The sequence below is a fragment of the Balaenoptera ricei genome, chromosome X (assembly GCF_028023285.1).
Source record: "Balaenoptera ricei isolate mBalRic1 chromosome X, mBalRic1.hap2, whole genome shotgun sequence".
In the NCBI taxonomy this organism is placed as follows: Eukaryota; Metazoa; Chordata; class Mammalia; order Artiodactyla; family Balaenopteridae; genus Balaenoptera; species Balaenoptera ricei.
This window is the reverse complement of record NC_082660.1, coordinates 66,388,341-66,408,344: the sequence shown is the minus strand read 5'-3', so window position 1 is coordinate 66,408,344 and position 20,004 is coordinate 66,388,341. Positions and strand designations below refer to the sequence as shown.

At 36.0% G+C, this 20,004-nt stretch overlaps 1 long non-coding RNA gene and 1 pseudogene across 1 annotated transcript in view; both read right to left on the bottom strand.

Moving 5' to 3' along the window:
- The window catches only part of LOC132357018 (uncharacterized), a 46,754-nt gene extending 27,916 nt beyond the window's left edge, over positions 1 to 18,838 (bottom strand). The window contains exon 1 of the long non-coding RNA XR_009500155.1: positions 18,160 to 18,838. This is a non-coding gene — a long non-coding RNA (uncharacterized LOC132357018). The remainder of the gene's footprint in view (positions 1 to 18,159) is intronic.
- Positions 1,325 to 20,004, bottom strand: part of LOC132357017 (dnaJ homolog subfamily B member 6-like) — a 121,196-nt pseudogene continuing 102,516 nt past the window's right edge.

Below are 20,004 nucleotides of genomic sequence, written 5' to 3'. Positions count from 1 at the left end.
TGATGCATAAAATTTCTTAATTTTCATGAAGCCCCATTATTTTTTCATTTATCTCTTGTGCATTTGGTGTCATATTCATGAAATCATTGCCACATCCAATGTCATTAGGATTTTCTGCAGTGTTTTCTTCTAAGAGCTTTAAAGTTTTGCAATATAAATGTAGATCTTTGATCCATTTTGAGTTAATTTATGTATATGGTATGAGGGTCGAGTTTCATTCTTTTACATGTGAATATCCATGCAGTTTTCCAAGCACCAATTATGAAAAAAACTGTCCTTTCCCTACTAAATGGTCTTGGCACATTTGTCAAAAACAAATCGATTATATATGTGAGGGTTTATTTCTGGCCTTTATATACTATTCCATCTATCTCTATGTCTGTCCTTAACACCAGTACCATCCTGTTTTACCTACTGTAGCTTTGTAGTAAGTTTTGAAGTTTGGAATTGCAAGTCCTCCAAATTTATTCATCTCTTTCAAGATTGTTTTGGCCAACATGGACTCGAGATTCCATATGAATCTTAGGATGGGTTTTTTGATTTCTACCCAAAAAGTCATTAAAATTCTGATGATTGCATTGAATCTGTAGATCATTTTGAGTAGCATTCTCATCTTAACAGTATTAAGTTTTCCAATCCATAAACACAGGATGTCTTTGCATTTATTTAGTTCTTCTTTAATTTCTCTCAGCAAAATGTTTTATAATTTTTGGTGTACTAGCCTTTTGCCTAAATTTATTACTGAGAATTTAATTCATAAATTAATTAAATTAATTAAGTTTTTACAGGTCCCACTCAGGAAAGAATGCATCAAACACATTCACATTTCCATTCTTTTTTTTAAGCAAATGACGAAGACCCAGCTTACCAGCTTTACTTTTTTAAATCTAAGCTTATCATTACATGTTTAAACAATTGTCAAAATGTACTAAGTTGCCAGCATTCATGCACAAGTAGAAAACATCCTCAATTTATATTAAATCAAAAGTGTGTTACTATTAATGCATTAATGTCTTTCACTACTAAATACTGAAAAAAATTGAATTTGTGTATGTGTGTGTGTGTGTGTGTGTGTGTGTGTAAGATTCATCCTGGCAATATTGACTTTACAGCAGACTGACACTACTTGGCTCATGTTTCAAACACAATGTAAAAGAAGGTCTGTGCTGGTGTTAGTGTACAAAAGAATCAAAGCCACCTTAGATTACATTTAATAAAAAAGCAATGTGCATATACAGATTTACAACAATTTTAAAGACCAAAAAATATGGAACTGTTATGTGGTCCCAACAATAAACTCGAAAGCATATGACAAATAGGGGCTCCAGTGAACTGTTTATAAATACCTTACATTAGGTAGTTATACTAAAAGTTGAATTCATTTTAAATCTTCAACAAATGTTCCTATATTTATAGTTTAACATTTCAGTTAAATGCATGCAATTACTCCTTATCCAAGCATAGCTGCTGCTCCTTACATTTTATTGTTAAGGACTTTAACTGGCCATCTTTTTCAACTTCTAATCTTTCTTCAACATTCTTGACAATTCTCTTTGTAGTGATTTTTCTGCCATTAATTAATTTAGTAGAAGTTGACATAGATTTGAAATTGCCCACCCCACTACCACCAAATGACATGGAAGAGAATGAAGTGAGGCCCCCATGACGTAGTGAACTGAACAATGTAAATTTTGTATCAAAAGAAGAAAATCCACCTGCAAAAGATGGAAATCCACTTAAGGCAGAGAAAAGTGACCCTGTGCCCCAGCTTTTGTTTCCATGGGGCCCCTACAATTACCAAATATGTTCTCAAGTGGGTCTTCAAAGAGGTCAAATAAAAAAAGTCTCTTCCACCAAAATATTTCCTGAAGACAACATCTGGATTAAGGAATCTGAAGCCAAACTCAAATGGCCTGTCAAAATGACTTCCACCTCCATCATTTGTTTTTGGCATACTGTCATAGATGTCCCAATTTTTAATATGTGATAACACCTCATATACCTTGGCTATTTGAATTTTCTCTCCTCTTTTTCTTCTCAAGATTTTTATCTGGTTGCTATGCTGATGCCAGTTTCCAATAAGCCTTTTTAATATCCTTGGCTGAAGCATGTCTCTGCATGCATAGAACTTCATAGTAATCCATCATGTTTTAGCAAGCTGTTGGAAGGAGTCCAAGGACGTGGAAGAAGGTGGATAGAAGCAGCAGCAATGGGGTGATGGCCTGGGTCTCCTGTTGGCTCTGGCATGGCTGTGCTGGTCATGGAGGTGCAGATGGCAGCTCCCCAAGATTTCCTTTCTCTCCTAGGATTTAAGTTTTTAGATATTATAAATGGAATTCCATTCTTAATTTCATTTTTGGATTGTTGCTGGTGTACAGAAATACATCTGATTTTTGTTTTCATTTGTACCCTGCAGTTATGAAGAACTTGCTTTTTAGTTCTACTAGCTTTCTGGTGGATTCTTTTGGATTTTCTAAAGATTAGATCATATAATCTGTGAATAGAGGTAGCTTTACCCCTTCATTTCCAGTGCTGATGCCCCCTTTTTTCTTGTATAATAGCTATTGCTAGTACTTCCAGTAAGACATGAATGGCAAATGATGAAAGTGGGTATCTTTGTCTTGTTAGTGATCTTAGGGGTAAAATTTGCAGTCTTTCATCAATGAGTATGATGTTAACTGTGGGTTTTTCATAAATGTCCTGTATCATGTTGAGGAATTTTCCCTATATTCCCAGTTTTCAGAGTCTTTATCAAGAAAGGATGTTGGATTTTGTCAAATGCCTTTCCTGAATAAATTGAGATGATCGTGAGGGTTTTTTTCCCTTTGCTCTATTCACATCATGTATTACATTGATTGATTTTCTTATGTTGAACCACCCTTGCATTCCTGGAATAAATTTGACTTGGTCATGATGAGTAATCCATTTAATATGCAACTGGATTTGATTTTCTAATATTTTGTTGAGGACTTTTGCATCTGTATTAATAAGGGATATTGATCTATAATTTTCTTCCTTGTTATGTCTTTATTTGGCTTTGTATCAGAGTAATGCTGTTCTCATAGAATGAGTTAGGAAGTACTTTAATTTCTTGAAAGAGTACTAAAAGTATTGCTTTTATTTCTTCTTTAAATGTTTGGTGGAAATCACCAAAATTAATTCAGGACTTAATTTTGTTGTCAGGTGTTATGTTAGTGATTCATTCTCTTTACTTCTTAGGTCTGTTGAGATTTTCTATTTCTTCTTGAATCAGTTTAGGTGAATTGTGTATTTCAAGGAATTTATCCATTTCTTCCAAGTTATCTAATTTGCTGTACAATTTTTCATACTATTTTCTTACAATTCATTTAATTTTGTTAAGGTCAGTTGTCGTGTCACCACTTACATTTCTCATCTTAGTTATTTGTATGTACTCTCTCTCCCTGTTTTTTCTTAGTCTTACTAAACGTTTGGTGATTTTGTTATCTTTCCAAGGAACCGTCTTCTGATTTAATTAATTTTCTCTATTGTTTGCTTAGTCTCTATTTTATCACCACTTTGATCTTTATTATTTCCTTCTTTCTGTTACCTTTGGGATAGTTTCCTCTTCTTTTTCTGGTTCTTTCAGGTGTGAAGTTAGGTTACTGATCTGAGACCTTTATTCTTCTTTGATTTACATAATTACAGATATACATTTTCCTCTAACAACTGCTTTCACTGCATAGCATAATTTTAATGTGTTTTTATTTGCACTTGTCTCTAAGTATTTTCTAATTTCCATTACAATTTTTTATTTGACAAATTGGCTGTTTGAGTGTGTTGTTTAATTTTAATATATTTGTGATTTTATTAGTTCCTTCTGTTGTTGATATCTAACTTCATCCTGTTGTGGTCAGTGAAGATACTTTGTATGATAACCATCTTTTTACATCTATTGAGACTTGTTTTGTAGCTTAAAATATACTCTGTCCTGGAGAAAGTTCCATGTGCATGTGAGAGAATGTGTAATCTGCTGTTGTTGTGTACAATGTACTTTATATATGTCTGTTAGGTGTATTTGGTTCAGAGTTGTTCAAGTCCTCTAATTCCTTACTTATTTTCTGTTTGGTTGCTATTTCCATTATAGAAAGAGAAGTATTGAAGCCTCTCACTCTTACAAAGAACTATCTATTTCTTCCTTCAATCCTGTCCAGTTTCCTTCATACATTTTGAGGATCTGTTATTAGGTTTGAAAATGTTTACAATTGTTATGTCTTCTTGTTGAATTGAATATTTTATTAATATATAATTCCTTCCTTTGTCTACTATAAACTTCTTGATTTAAAATCTACTTTATTTCATATTAGTATAGACACCCCTGATCTCTTTCAGTTACTATCTGCATGGAGTCTTCTTCACTGTCAGTATATTTGTGTGTTAGATCTAAAATGAGTCTCTTTTAGATACAATAGAGTTTGATCATGTTTTATCTAGTCTGCCAAGCTATGTCTTTTGATTAAAGATTTTATTCCTTTTATATTCAAAGTAGTTATTAATCAGGAGGTACTTCTTCTGCCATTTTGCTATTTGTTTACTATATGCCTTATGGCATTTTTGTAACTCATTTCCTACCATTACTGACATCTTTTGTGTTTGGATGATTTTTTTCTAGTGAAACATTTTGATTCCCTTCTCATTACTTTTAGTGTGTACTCTATACATAGGTACTTTGTGGTTACACTGATCATTACATTTAGCACCTTAAAGTTATAACAGTCTAATCAGAGTGTATACCACCCTTGAATGTAATTTGCTGCAGCCACTATGGAAAACAGTATGGAGGTTCCTCAGAAAACTAAAAATAGAATTACCATATGATCCAGCAATCCCACTCCTGGGCATATAACCGGATAAAACTATAATTCAAAAAGATACATGCACCCCAATGTTCACAGCAGCACTATTAACAATAGCCAAAATATGGAAACAATCTAAATGTCTATTGACAGAAAATGGATAAAGAAGATGTGGTACATATAAACAATGGAATACTACTCAGCCATAAAAAAGATCAAAATAATGCTATTTGCAGCAACCTGGATGCAAACAGAGATTATCATACTAAGTGAAGCAAGTCAGAAATAGAAAAATACCATATGATATCACTTATATGTGGAATCTAAAATACGGCACAAATGAACCTATCTACAAAACAGAAACACACTCACAGACATAGAGATCAGACTTGTGGTTGCCAAGGGGGATGGGGGGAGGGAGAGGAATGGACTGGAAATTTGGGGTTGGTAGATGCAAACTATTACATTTAGAATGGATAAACAAAAAGGTCTTACTGTATAGCAAGGGGTATTATATCCAGTGTCCTGGGATAAAACAAAATGGAAAAAAATATTTTAAAAAAGAATGTCTATATGTGTATAACTGAGTCACTTTGCTGTACAGCAGAGATTGGCACAACATTGTAAATCAACTACACTTCAATTAAAAAACAAAAAAGGATGTATAACACCTTAACTTCAATATCATACAAAACCTCTGCTCCAGTAGAGCTCTGTCCTTCCCTCCTTCTATCATTGATGACATAGACTACATATTTATAAATTATGTGCCCAATAAATAGAATGATAATTTTAATCCATTTATCTTTTCAATCATGTAGAAAATAAAAATTGGCATTACACAATTTCCCATGTATTTATCTTTATTAGATATTTCTTTCACTAATAATTACTGATGTTGAACATTTTTTCACGTGCCTGTTGGCCATCTGTATGTCTTCTTTGGAAAATGTCTATTCATTTCCTCTGCCCCCCCCCCTTTTTAATCAGGTTGTTTGCTTTTGTTTTTGAGTTCTATGAATTCTTTATATATTTTGGACATTAACCCCTTATTGGATATATGATATGCAAATATCTTCTCCCATTCAGTAGGTTCTCTTTTTGTTTTGTTGATGATTTCCTTTGATAGGCAGAAACTATTTAGTTTAATGTAGTCTCATTTGTTTATTTTTGTTTTGGTCCCCATGCCTGAGGAGACATATCCAGAAAGATAATGCTGAGACTGATTTCAAAGAGCATACTGCCTATGTTTTATTCTAGTTTTATGGTTCCAGTTCTTACATTCAAAGCTTACATACAATCCATTTTCAGTTGATTTTTGTTTATGGTGAAACAAGGTGATCTAGTTTCATTTTTCTTTTTGCTTTGCATGTGACTGTCAAGTTTCCCCAACATCATTTACTGAAAAGAGTATTGTTTCTCCACTGTATGTTCTTTGCTACTTTATCATAAATTAATTGTCCACATATGTCCGAGTTTCTGCCAATACCATGCTGTTTTGATTACTATACCTTTGTAATACACTTTGAAACTAGAGAGTGTTACACCTCCAGATTTGATCTTTTTTCTCAGGGTTGCTTTGAATATTTGGGGTATTTTGTGGTTCCACATAAACTTTAGAATTTTTTGTTCTATTTCTATGAAAAATGTCCTTAAGATTCAGACAGGAATTGCACTGAAAGTATAGATTCTTTTAAATAATATGGACAGTTAAACAATGTGAATTCTTCCAATCAATGAGCAGGAAATATCTTTCCATTTATTTGTGTCTTCTTCAACTTCTTTCAACAATATCTTCTACTCTTCAGAGTACAGGTATTTCACCTCACTAAATTTGTTCCTGGGTGTATTATTCTTTTTGATACAACTGTAGATGGGATAGTTTTCTTCACTTCTCTTTCTGATAGCTCATTATTATTGTATAGAAATTCAACAGATTTCTGTGTATTAATTTTCTATTCTGCAACTTTACTGAATCCATCTCTTATTTATAATAGTTTTTTGGTGAAATCTTTAGGGCTTGATGATCTGTCCTTTGATGAAATTGGGGTGCTAAAGTTCCCTGCCATTATTGTATTGTCAATTTTTCCCCTTATATCTGTATTTGCTTTATATACTTAGGTGCTCCTACATTGGATTCATAAATGTTAAAAAGTAAAATATACACTTTTTGTGTTGATCCCTTTATCATAATATAATGCCCTTCTTTGTCTTTTGTTAGACTTTGCTTTAAAGATTTTTTCTGATATTATTGCTACCACCCCTTTCTTATCATTTCCATCTGCATAAAATATCTTTTTTCCATCCCTTCATTTTCAGTATGCATGTGTCTTTAGTTCTGAAGTGAGTCTCTTGTAAGCATCATATAGATAGGTCTTTTTTTTTTATCCAGCCACCCTATGTCTTTTGATTGAAGCATTTAGTCCACTGACATTTAAAGTAATTATTGATAGGTATGTACTTATACCTGTTTTCTGATTATTTTTGTCAGTTTTCCCTGTTCTTTTCTTCTTCTTTTAGTTTCTCCCCATTTAGTTTGATGATTTCCTTTAGTAGTATGCTTGTGTTCATTTTTCTCATTGACAGTAACACAATAAAAGGAGGGGACTTTAACACCCCCTTCACATAAATGGATAGATAATCTAGACAAAAAATAAACAATAAAATACTGGCCTTAAATGACACATTAGACCAGTTGTACTTAATTGATATACATATATATATATATATATATAAAGCATTCTATCCGAAAGCAGCAGAATACACATTCTTTTCAAGTGTGCATGGAACATTCTCCAGGATAGATCACTTGCTAGGCCACAAAACAAGCTGCAGTAAATTTAAGAAAATTGGAATCATATCAAGCGTCTTTTCTGACCACAATGCTATGAGACTAGACATGAACTACAAGAAAAAAACTGCAAAAAACACAAACATGTGAAGGCTAAACTATATGGACTAAACAACCCATGGATCACTGAAGAAGTCAAAATGGAAATTTAAAAAACTACTTACAGACAAATGAAAATGAAAACACAACAGTCCAAAACCTATGGGACGCAGCAAAAGCAGTTCTAAGAGAGAAGTTTATAGTGACACAAGCTTACCTCAGGAAACAAGAAAAATATCAAACAACATAACCTTATACCTAAAGGAACTAGAGAAAGAAAAACAAATAAAACCCAAAATTAGAAGTAAAGAAATCGGGACTTCCCTGGTGGAGCAATGGTTGGGAATCTGCCTGCCAGTGCAGGGGACATGGGTTCAATCCCTGGTCGGGGAAGATCCCACATGCCATGCAGCAACTAAGCCCATGTGCCACAACTACTGAGTCTGCACTCTAGAGCCCATGAGCCACAACTACTGAGCCCGCATGCCACAACTACTGTAGCCCACGTGCCTAGAGCCCAAGCTCCGCAACAAGAGAAGACACTGCAATGAGAAGCCTGCACACCACAATGAAGAGTAGCCTGCACTCACTGCACCTAGAGAAAGCCCACATGCAGCAACAAAGAGCCAATGCAGCCAAAAATTAATTAATTAAAAAAAAGAAGTATGGGGTACCACCTCACACCAGTCAGAGTGGCCATCATTAATAAATCTACAAACAATAAATGCTGGAGACAGTGTGGAGAAAAGGGAACCCTCTTGTACTGTTGGTAGGAATGTAAGTTGATACAGCCACTATGGAGAACAGTATGGAGGTTCCTTAAAAAAATAAAAATAGAACTACCATATGACCCAGCAATCCCACTACTGGGCATATACCCTGAGAAAACCATAATTCAAAAAGAGCCATGTACCACAATATTCATTGCAGCTCTAGTTACAATAGCCAGGACATGGAAGCAACCTAAGTGTCCACTGACAGATGAATGGATAAAGAAGATGTGGCACATATATACAATGGAATATTACTCGGCCAGAAAAAGAAATGAAATTGAGTTATTTGTAGTGAGGTGGATGGACCTAGAGTCTGTCATACAGAGTGAAGTAAGTCAGAAAGAGAAAAACAAATATCATATGCTAACACATATATATGGAGTCTAAAAACAAACCAAAAAAAAAGGTTATGAAGAACCTAGGAGCAGGACAGGAATAAAGACACAGATGAAGACAATGGACTTGAGGACATGCAGAAGGGGAAGGGTAAGCTGGGACGAAGTGAGAGAGTGGCATGGACTAATATATACTACCAAATGTAAAATAGATAGCTAGTGGGAAGCAGCTGCATAGCACAGGGAGATCAGCTTGGTGCTTTGTGACCACCTAGAGGGGTGGGATGTGGGGTTGGGAGGGAGACGCAAGAGGGAGGAGATATGGGGATATATGTATATGTATAGCTGACTCACTTTGTTATAAAGCAGAAACTAACATACCATTGTAAAGCAATTATACTCCAGTAAAGATGTTTAAAAAAAGGAAGTAAAGAAATCATAAAGATTCGAGCAGAAATAAATGAAATAGAGACTAAAAAAAATAGAAAAGATCAATGAAAGTAAAAGCTGTTTTTTTTTAAGATAAACAAAATTGATAAACCTTTAGCCAGACTCATCAAGAAAAAAAGGGAGAGGGCCCAAATCAATAAAATAAGAAATGAAAAAGGAGAAGTTACAACCGACACCACAGAAACACCAAGGATCATAAGAGACTACTACAAACAACTATATGCCAATAAAATGAACAACCAAGAAGAAATGGACAAATTCTTAGAAATGTACAATCTTCCAAGACTGAACCAGTAAGAAATACAAAATATGAACAGACCAATTACCAGTAATGAAACTGAATCAGTAATTTAAAAACTCACAACAAACAAAAGTCCAGGACCAGATGGCTGCACAGGTGAATTCTACCAAACAGTTAAAGAAGAGTTAACACCTACACTTCTTAAACTGTTCCAAAAAACTGCAGATGAAGGGACACTTCAAAACTCATTCTATGAAGCCAGCATCACCCTGATACCAAAACCAGACAAAGGTATCACAAGAAAAAGAAAATTACAGACAAATATAACTGACAGACATAGATGTAAAAATCCTCAACAAAATATCAGCAAACCGAATCCAACAATACATTACAAGGATCACACACCATGACCAAGTGGGATTTATCCCAGGGATGCAAGGATTTTTCAACATCCACAAATCAATCAATGTGATACACCACATTAACAAATTGAAGAATAAAAACCATATGATTATATCAATTGATGCAAAAAAATCTTTTGACAAAATTCAACATCCATTTAGGATAAAAACTATCCAGAATGTGGGCATACAAGGAACATACCTCAACATAATAAAGGTCATATATGACAAACCCACAGCAGACATCATACTCAACAGTGAAAAGTTGAAAGCATTTCCTCTAAGATTGGGAACAAGACAAGGACACCCACTCTCACCACTTTTATTCAGCATACTATCAGGAGTCCTAGTCATAGCAATCAGACAAGAAAAAGAAATAAAAGGAATTCAAGTTACTATACTTTTCAAGTTTAAATATTCTATTTAGTTACTCTTTATAATTTCTATCTTTTTATTGATATTCTCACTTTGGTGAGACATTTTCTCATACTTTTCTTTAGTTTGTTAGATAATAGTTTCCTTTAGCTCTTTGAACACTTCAAAACTCATTCTATTAAACTCATTTAAAACAACCAAATTAAAGTCTTTGTCTAGAAATACATCATTTGTGCTCCCTCAAGCATGTTTGTATTGATTTTTCTCCTGTTAATGTGCCATATTTTTTTAAAATAAATTTATTTATTTATCTTTGGCTGCATTGGGTCTTCATTGCTGCATGCGGGCTTTCTCTAGTTGTGGCGAGCAGGGGCTATTCTTCATTGTGGTGTGTGGGCTTCTCATGGAGGTGGCTTCTCTTTGTTGTGGAGCATGGGCTGTAGGTGTGCAGGCTTCAGTAGTTGTGGCACGCAGGTTCAGTAGTTGTGGCTTGCAGGCTCTGAAGCACAAGCTCAGTAGTTGTGGTGCATGGGCTTAGTTGCTGCATGGCATGTGGGATCTTCCTGGACTAGGGCTCAAACCCGTGTCCCCTGCATTGGCAGGCAGATTCTTAACCACTGTGCCACCAGGGAAGTCCCATATTTTCTTTTATTAAAATGTCTTTTAGATTTTTCTTGAAAAGTGGACATTTTGAATATTATAATATGGCAGCTATAGAAATTAGATTCTCACCTCTCCCCAGGATTTTTTATTAATGCTGCCTATTGATATTTTAGTGACTTTTTTTTTTTTTTGCTGTAAGAAAAAAAAATCCTCAAATTCATTTTAAATGGTAGCCTTTTAATACAAGCATTCTTTTTTTCTTAAATTTTATTGAAGTATAGTTAATTTACAATGTTGTGTTAATTTCTGCTGTACAGCAAAGTGACTCAGTTATACATATATGTACTTTTTCATATTCTTTTCCATTATGGTTTATCACAATATATTGAATATAGTTCCCTGTGCTATACAGTAGGATCTTGTTGTTTATCCATCCTATACATAATAGTTTACATCTGCTAATCCCAAATTCCCAACACTTCCCTCCCCTACTCCCCTCCTCATTGGCAACCACAAGTCTGTTCTCTATGTCTGTGAGTCTGTTTCTGTTTCATAGATATGTTCATTTGTGTCATATTTTAGATTCTACATATAAGTGATATCATATGGTATTTGTCTTTCTCTTCCTAAATTACTTCACTTAGTTAATTTAAGCTTTCTTAATACTGTTTCTTCTTACTAAATCACATGCAAGTGAATATGTTTTTAGATCACTGTCCTTAAGCCGTTTTCTGCATTAGTGTTGTATTTTCCCCAGTTCCTCTCAACAGTCATTTGAATCTATCTACTTGTGGTTCTTTTACTTCGGAGATATTAACATGCATGGGTCTTTACTGAAGGATTCTGTCCTTGCATTTTAGTCTACTTGTATTTTTCTCAACCCTCTATAATACTTTAATGGGTTTGTTAATATTCATTCTCCTTTTTTATAGCTTAATAAAGATGCTACAGAAACCAAACCAAGTATAAGACCAGGTCCACAGAGCTCAGCAGTGCAGATGGATGTCAAAGATGAAGAGACTTGCTGGAATGTGATTAAACCCTTCTTCAGGAATGACTCAAAGCTGAGATGCTTAGAGAAAGGAGAAGATAAAACACCACTCTGTATAGCAACATGACTGTTTTACTTCAGCTACTACAATCTTTCAATGAGTTTACAAACCACGTTACTAATGTATGTGGTAAGCTGTTACTTATAACAAATCTGCTATTAATCTCCAAACTTTTTAACTGAAGCTGGAATGGAAAAAACATTAGAATGACCAAGTTACTCAATTATCTAACTAAGCTATAACCTGCATACCACTTAAATAAATAATGAGATGCTTTTTAAATTTACACCAAGCATGCTATTCTTTCCCATCAATTAAAACTATCATCCCACAGTTTGTTGAGTTTAAAATAATAATATAAATAACCACTAAAAATATACTAGCAAAACTGAATAAGGGCATGAATGTGTGTGTGTGTGTGTGAAAGGGAAAAGAGACAGAGTAGTTATTTGCATAGTTGCATAATTATTTCAATATTCCTTTCATTTTACACATTTCTTTTTATAGAGGTCTCATTATTACATAAATACAGTTGACTCTTGAACAATGTGGGGGCTAGGGGCACCAAACCCTCATTCAGTCAAATACCTACAAATAACTTTTGACTCCCTAAAAACTTTACTAATAGCCAACTGTTGACTAGAAGTCTTACTGATAACATAAACAGTCAATTAACACATATTTGTATGCTATATGTATTATATACTACATCCTTACCATAAAGTAAGCTAGAGAAAAGAAAATGTTATTAAGAAAATCATAAGAAAGAGAAAATACATTTACAGTACTGTAATATATTAATTGATACCATAAGTTTACATCATCTGTTTACAAGATGAATCATCTGTGAGTACCTACAACAGTCTTATATGATACAAAACACTGTAGATGGTATACATATTATTAACACTAGACATCAAAAATGAAACAATGTGAATAAAGAAATTAATATTTATTTACAGGTATAATGATTCACACATTGATAACAAAGATTGCTTTATGGTAGCCTAGTGTAATCAATGATAGCCTATACACTAATGAATGAAATGTTATAAAAATTTTGTGGTATACAATATTACAGTCACATTCATAATACAGTATTGGAAATGTTATTACACTTTTAAAAAACCACTTACCTGTGATGATAAGGCTGATGCACAGTTTCTCCAATAATGAGAGGCATACTGTAATGTAATTCTTTGAAAGTAAAGTTATAAAACAGTAAGAAAACTAACCCACTATTAATTTTATATTAAATGTCATTCACATTATGCCTATGTAAGGATAGGTTACCCAGCTCAATACAAGTCTTGTATGGGATGTTATATACAATGAATACTTAGGGGATGATGATGACGATGGTGACAAAAAAGGTCTCATAGAGTTTTTGCTGTAAGTTTATTAGATTTTCACATGAAGACACTCACAGACATACACAATAGATAAGTTTTTAAACTGTAGGGCATGATGATTATTTGCTATCATTAAGTGGAAGTGGATCATCATAAATTCTTCATCTTCATCATCTTCATATTGACTAGACTGAGGAGGATGAGGAGGGTTTGGTCTTGCAGTCTCAGGGATGGCAGAGGCAGAAGGGGAGGCAGGAGAGGCAGGTAAACTCGGTGCAACTTTACAGAAATACATCATAATTTCTGTCTGACTTTTTTGCCTTTTCATTTCTCTAAAACTGTTTCTATATGGTACCAATCCTCCTTCCAAGATTTGCTTTAGTTTCAGCACCTGTATCATATAAGGGTCCCTGTCATAAAAGAAGTTAAAAGCAGTCTTGAATAACTGGAACACTGCTAGATTGTCTAATGTCAATTTGTTTTCTGGTGCTGCTTCTAAGTCTTCTTACTTGTCGTCTGGCACTGGTTCAGAAGCACTCATCTCCATCAAGTTGTCATCTGTTAATTCCTCTGGTGTGGTGTCTGTTAGCTCTTGAATTTCTCCATAGATCTATATCTTGAATCACTCACCACCACTGCCCCCTTCTTTTTGGCCATATCCACAATCTATTTCATGATTTCTTTGATGGCTCTGTCATAAATCCTGTGAAGTCATGCACAACATCTGGACAGTTTTTTTCCAGCAGGAATTTATTGTTTTGGGCTTGATGCCTTTCATGGCTTTTTCTATAACAACGATGGCATCTTCAATGGTGTACTGCTTCCAGACTTTCATGATGTTCTATCGTGGTTCTCTTCTATAGCGTTGACAATCTTTCCCATACAGTACTGTGTGTCATGGGCCTTAAAGGTCCTTATGACCCTCTGACCTAGAGGCTGAATTAGAGACGTGTATTTGGGGCATAAACCACTTTGACGCCCTCAGTATTGAACTCATGGGGTTCTGGATGGCCAGGGGCATTGTCCAATATCAGAAGAACCTCAGAAGGCCATCCCTTACTGGCAAAGTATTTCCTGACTTCAGGGACAAAGCATTAATGGAACCAATCCAGAAAAAAGGGTTGTCGTCCAGTCCTTCTTGTTGTACAACTAAAAGACTGGCAGCTGGTGTTTATCTTTGCGCTTCAAGGCTCGAGGGTTAGCTGCTCTATAGGTAAAGGCAGTCCTGTTCATAAACCCGACTCCATTTGCACAAAACAGTAGAGTTATCCTACCCCTTCCTGCCTTAAATTCTGATGCTTGCTTCTCTTCCTTACTAATAAAAGTCCTTTGTGGCATTTTCCCTCCAGAATAGGGCACTTTTGTCTGCGTTAAAAACCTGTTCAAAAAGATATCCTTTCAGCAGGACAGTGGCCATGGACGTTGGAATCCGCTAAGGAGTGTGTAACAACTCACCTGCCAAATTAACTAGCCCTGAAAATGGATGGTGCTGGAGAGTCGGGCCCATACCTGACTGTCGCACAGATGGCCAACAAACACATGAAAAGAAGCTCAACATCACTAAGTACTAGAGAGATGTAAATCAAAACTACAATGAAGTATCACCTCACACCAGTCAGAACGGCCATCATCAAAAAAATCTACAAACAATAAATGCTGGAGAGGATGCGGAGAAAAGGGAACCCTCCTCCTCTGTTGGTGGGAATGTACATTGGTACAGCCACTATGGAGAACAGTATGGAGGTTCCTAAAAAACTAAAAATAGAACTACCATATGACACAGCAATCCCACTACTGGGTATATACCCAGAGAAAACCATAATTTGAAATGATGCATACACTCCGATGTTCATTGCAGCACTATTTACAATAGCCAGGACATGGAAGCAACCTAAACATCCATCAACCGAGGAATGGATAAAGAAGATGTGGTACATATATACAATGTAATATTACTCAGCCATATGAGCTTCCCTGGTGGCGCAGTGGTTGAGAATCTGCCTGCTAATGCAGGGGACATGGGTTCGAGCCCTGGTCTGGGAAGATCCCACATGCCGTGGAGCAACTGGGCCCGTGAGCCACAACTGCTGAGCCTGCGCGTCTGGAGCCTGTGCCCTGCAATGGGAGGGGCCGTGATAGTGAGAGGCCCACGCACCGCGATGAAGAGTGGCCCCCACACCACGATGAAGAGTGGCCCCCGCTTGCCGCAACTGGAGAAAGCCCTCGCACGAAACGAAGACCCAACACAGCTAAAAATAAATAAATAAATAAATAAATAAATAGAGTAGCTATTAATTTAAAAAAAAAATATTACTCAGCCATAAAAAGGAACAAAATTGGGTCATTTGCAGAGATGTGGATGGACCTAGAGACTGTCATACAGAATGAAGTAAGTCAGAAAGAGAAAAACAAATATCATATAATATCACTTATATGTGGAATCTAGAAAATGGTACAGATGAACTTATTTGCAAAGCAGAAATAGAGACACAGATGTAAAGAACTTATGGATACCAAGGGGGGAACGGGGGTGGGATGAATTGGGAGATTGGGACTGACATATATACACTACTATGTATAAAATAGATAACTAATGAGAACCTACTGTATAGCACAGGGAACTCTACTCAGGGCTGTGTGGTGACCTAAGTGGGAATGAAATCTAAAAAAGAGGGGATATATGTATACGTATAACTGATTCACTTTGCTGTACAGCAGGAACTAACACAACATTGTAAAGCAACTATACTCCAATAAAAATTAATTAAAAATAAATAAAATACATATTTTTTAAAAAGACATCCTTTCTCCTCAGTGATTTTCTTAATGGTATCTGGGAACTTGTCTGCTGCCTCTTCATTAGCAGAAGTTGGTTCTCTTGTTATCTTGACATTTTTAAAGCCAAACCTCTTTCTAAAATGATCAAACCATCCTTTGCTGGCATTAAATTCTCCAGCTTTACATCCTTCACCTTCATTTTGCTTTGCCATATAGTGACTTTGCTTTATTTTGAATCATATTAGAGTCTATAGGCATGACTTTTTTATACCAATCCTGCACCCACATAGAAGCTGCATTTTTAATAGGAGATAAAAAGTGATTTCACAAAAAGTGCAAGGTTTTTAGGTCTGTTGCTAGCCACAGCAAGGATTTTATGAATTTCCTTTTCTTTTCTGTTTTTACAATGGTCCTTATACTGGATTTATCTTGAAATGGCAGGTGCATGTCAAGCAATTCAACTTTTTCTTGTAATGTCACGACTTTTCTCTGCTTCCTGGGACCACTTCCAGCATCACTAGTGGCACTTCGAATGGGTCCCATGATGTTATACAAGGTTTACTGTATTGCACTAAACATGAAAAATACACAAAAACAAGGAGAAATCACTTTTTACTGTTATGCAATTTACTGGGGACAAACCACTCACACAAAGATGATTAACATCACACAGTGTTTCAAGCAGATCCTCCCAACACTTGCTCTCACCACAATAGCAATAGGAGGTGGCTACAAAATACAAGTGATGGTACACGACTCAGGAGGACTATATCACAAAAGGCATTGGAGGCTTTTTCCTTGCTCTCTCTTGGATTATTCACTCTGGGAAAAGCCAACTGCTATATGCTGAGGCCTGCATAGAAGGAATGAAATATTCCTACCAAAAGCAATGTGACTGAGCAATCTTATAAGTGAATCCCACAACCCAGTCAAACCTTCAGATGGTTCCAGTCTCAACAGACTCCCTGGCTCCAATATTCTGAGAAATGCCATGCCAGAACTATTAGCTAATCTATACCTGAATTTCTAACCCTTACAAACTGTGAGGTAATTAAGGTTTGTAGGTTTTTTTTTTCTTTTTTCTTTTTTTTTTTTTTTTTTTTAAATTTTATTAGAACACAGCCATACTTTTTTTTTTTTTTTTAACATCTAATTTTATAGCTACTTTATTTATTTATTTATTTATTTTTGGCTGTGTTGGGTCTTCGGTTCGTGCGAGGGCTTTCTCCAGTTGCAGCAAGCGGGGGCCACTCTTCATCGCGGTGCGGGGACCGCTCTTCATCGCGGTGCGCGGGCCTTTCACTATCGCGGCCCCTCCCGTTGCGGGGCACAGGCTCCAGACGCGCAGGCTCAGCAGTTGTGGCTCACGGGCCCAGCCACTCCGCGGCATGTGGGATCCTCCCAGACCAGGGCTCGAACCCGTGTCCCCTGCACTAGCAGGCAGACTCTCAACCACTGCGCCACCAGGGAAGCCCTTTTTTTTTTTCTTTTTAAGGAATTCCTTTATTTTTATTATTTATTTATTTACTTATTATTTATTTTTGGCTGCGTTGGGTCTTCGTTTCCATGCAAGGGCTTTCTTTAGTTGCGGCAAGCGGGGGCCACTCTTCATCGCAGTGCATGGGCCTCTCACTATCGCAGCCTCTCTTGTTGTGGAGCACAAGCTCCAGACGCGCAGGCTCAGTAGTTGTGGCTCACGGGCCTAGTTGCTCCGCGGCATGTGGGATCTTCCCAGACCAGGGCTCGAACCCGTGTTCCCTGCATTGGCAGGCAGATTCTCAACCACTGCGCCACCAGGGAAGCCTGAATGTTTGTAGTTTTAAGCCTTCATATTTTGGGCCAATTTTTTTACACAACAGTAGATAGCTCATAAACCTACTTGTAAAGAAAAAGTTTTAAAATTTTAGGAGCATTCCTGAAAAATATACTAGATAATAATCCTTTCCAAAGCTAATCAAAAATGATATTTGTAGAAGAACAGGTTAAAGACTACTCGAATAGATTCTAGACATAGACAGCTTCACATTAAACTTTATATTCGTTTTCTACTCCTGGCTAAAAATTACCATGAAGTTAACAGCTTTAAATAACACACATTTTTTATATCGTGTTATGTGTTGGCCAAGGATCTGGGACAGCTTAGCTGCCTCCTCTGCTTAGGGTCTCACAAGACTGTAATCAAGGTGTTGGCTGGGCTGGGTTCTCATCTGGAGGAATAGTTAGGGAAAGAATATACTTCCAAGTTCATTCAGATTGTTGGCAGAATTCATGTTCTTGTGGCTATATATAACCAAATTTCCAGACATTTTGCTGGCTGCCAGCAGGAGACTGCCCTCAGGTCCTAAATGATGCACACAGTTCCTGTTTCCCATGTGTCTCCCCAACATAACTGCTTACATTGTCAAACCAGCAATGAGTTTCTTCCTCCAGTCTGATATAAGATAGAGTCTTATATAACATGATATAATCATAGAAGTGACTTTTGGTCACATAACATAACCTAATCAAGTGAATGACATTCCATCACCTCTGCCATTGTTTAGAATTTGCTATTGGTTGGAAGTCACAGGTACTGTGTGCACACAAGGGGAGGAGAATAGACAAAGGTGTAAACACTAGTAGACAAGAAAATATTGGGGGTTACCTTATGGTTTGTCTGCCACAAACCTATTTTAAAAACCACAGGACCAAGAGTTGCTGTTATTTAGAATTGATATTTCCCAGACCTAAGAAGATATCCAACTACTATATATATATGTACAATAGTTTATCTTTACTTACTTTTCAATATTTTTATTAATGCCTGCAATTTACTCTTCTATAATTGGCATGTTTAACATTGTTACAGTAAAAACCAAAACATTAACTTTAGTTCTAATAGTCTACAAAAATCTTGATGACAGACACTTGTAAATACATTTGAAAATATATTATTTTTGGAATAAGTTATCATGAATATGGCTCAGCTTAAAAACACTGTCAAGTGGTTATAATGGTTCTCAAATAAATTTCCCATACTGAGGTATAATTGCTCTACTGGTATATTTTTCTGATTATAATTGCTCTAACATTTTAAGGTTAACTTTTGAAGATATTATGAAATAGAAATGAGATTTTAAATCTAATACTTGAAAGTATGTCTTTAAAAATTAATTTGAGCACCCTAATTCTGAGATTTAAATTTCAAAGTGGTGTTTTTTCTACTCCTTCACTTTACACATTCATATAAAGTAGTTATATTAGTCAGGGTTCTCCTTAGAAACAGAACCAGAAGGATATAAAACAAATATATGAAGAAATTTATTATAGGAACTGGCTCATGTGGCAACCGAGGCTGAGAAGTCCCATGATCTGCTGTCTGCAAGCTGGAGGCTCAGGAAAGCTGGTTGTATAATTCAGTCCAAGTCTGAAGTCCTGGGAACCAGGGGAACCAATGATGTAACTCCCACTCCAAGACTGAAACTCTAGGGGAGAAGAGAGGTGGTGGTGTAAATCCTGGAGTCTGAAAGCCTGAGAACCAGGAGCTCCAATGTCTGAGAGCAGGAAAGAATTCACTCTTCCTTTTCCTTTTTGTTCTATTCTGGCACATTGCTGAGGGCGGATATTCTTTACTCAGTCTACTGATTCAAATACAAATCTTCTGGATAGACTCTCACAGACACACCCAGAAATAATTCTTTACCGGCTATCTGGGCATCACTTAGTGCAGTCAAACTGACACAAGTTGTGACTTGTTAAATTAACATTTGTCAAGTAGAGGCTCAGGATGTCAGATGGTGAGTCACAGTTCAACAAAAGACCGCAAGAGTTCCCAGGCTAGGGCTGAATTGGTCAATTCAAACCAAAAAGAAACGGGCTTTGGAAAGCTTCTTGAGTCTAATATAAAAGGTGCACAAGGGGGAGGCTTTGGACGAGAATGCTTACTACAAGGGCAGTTGGG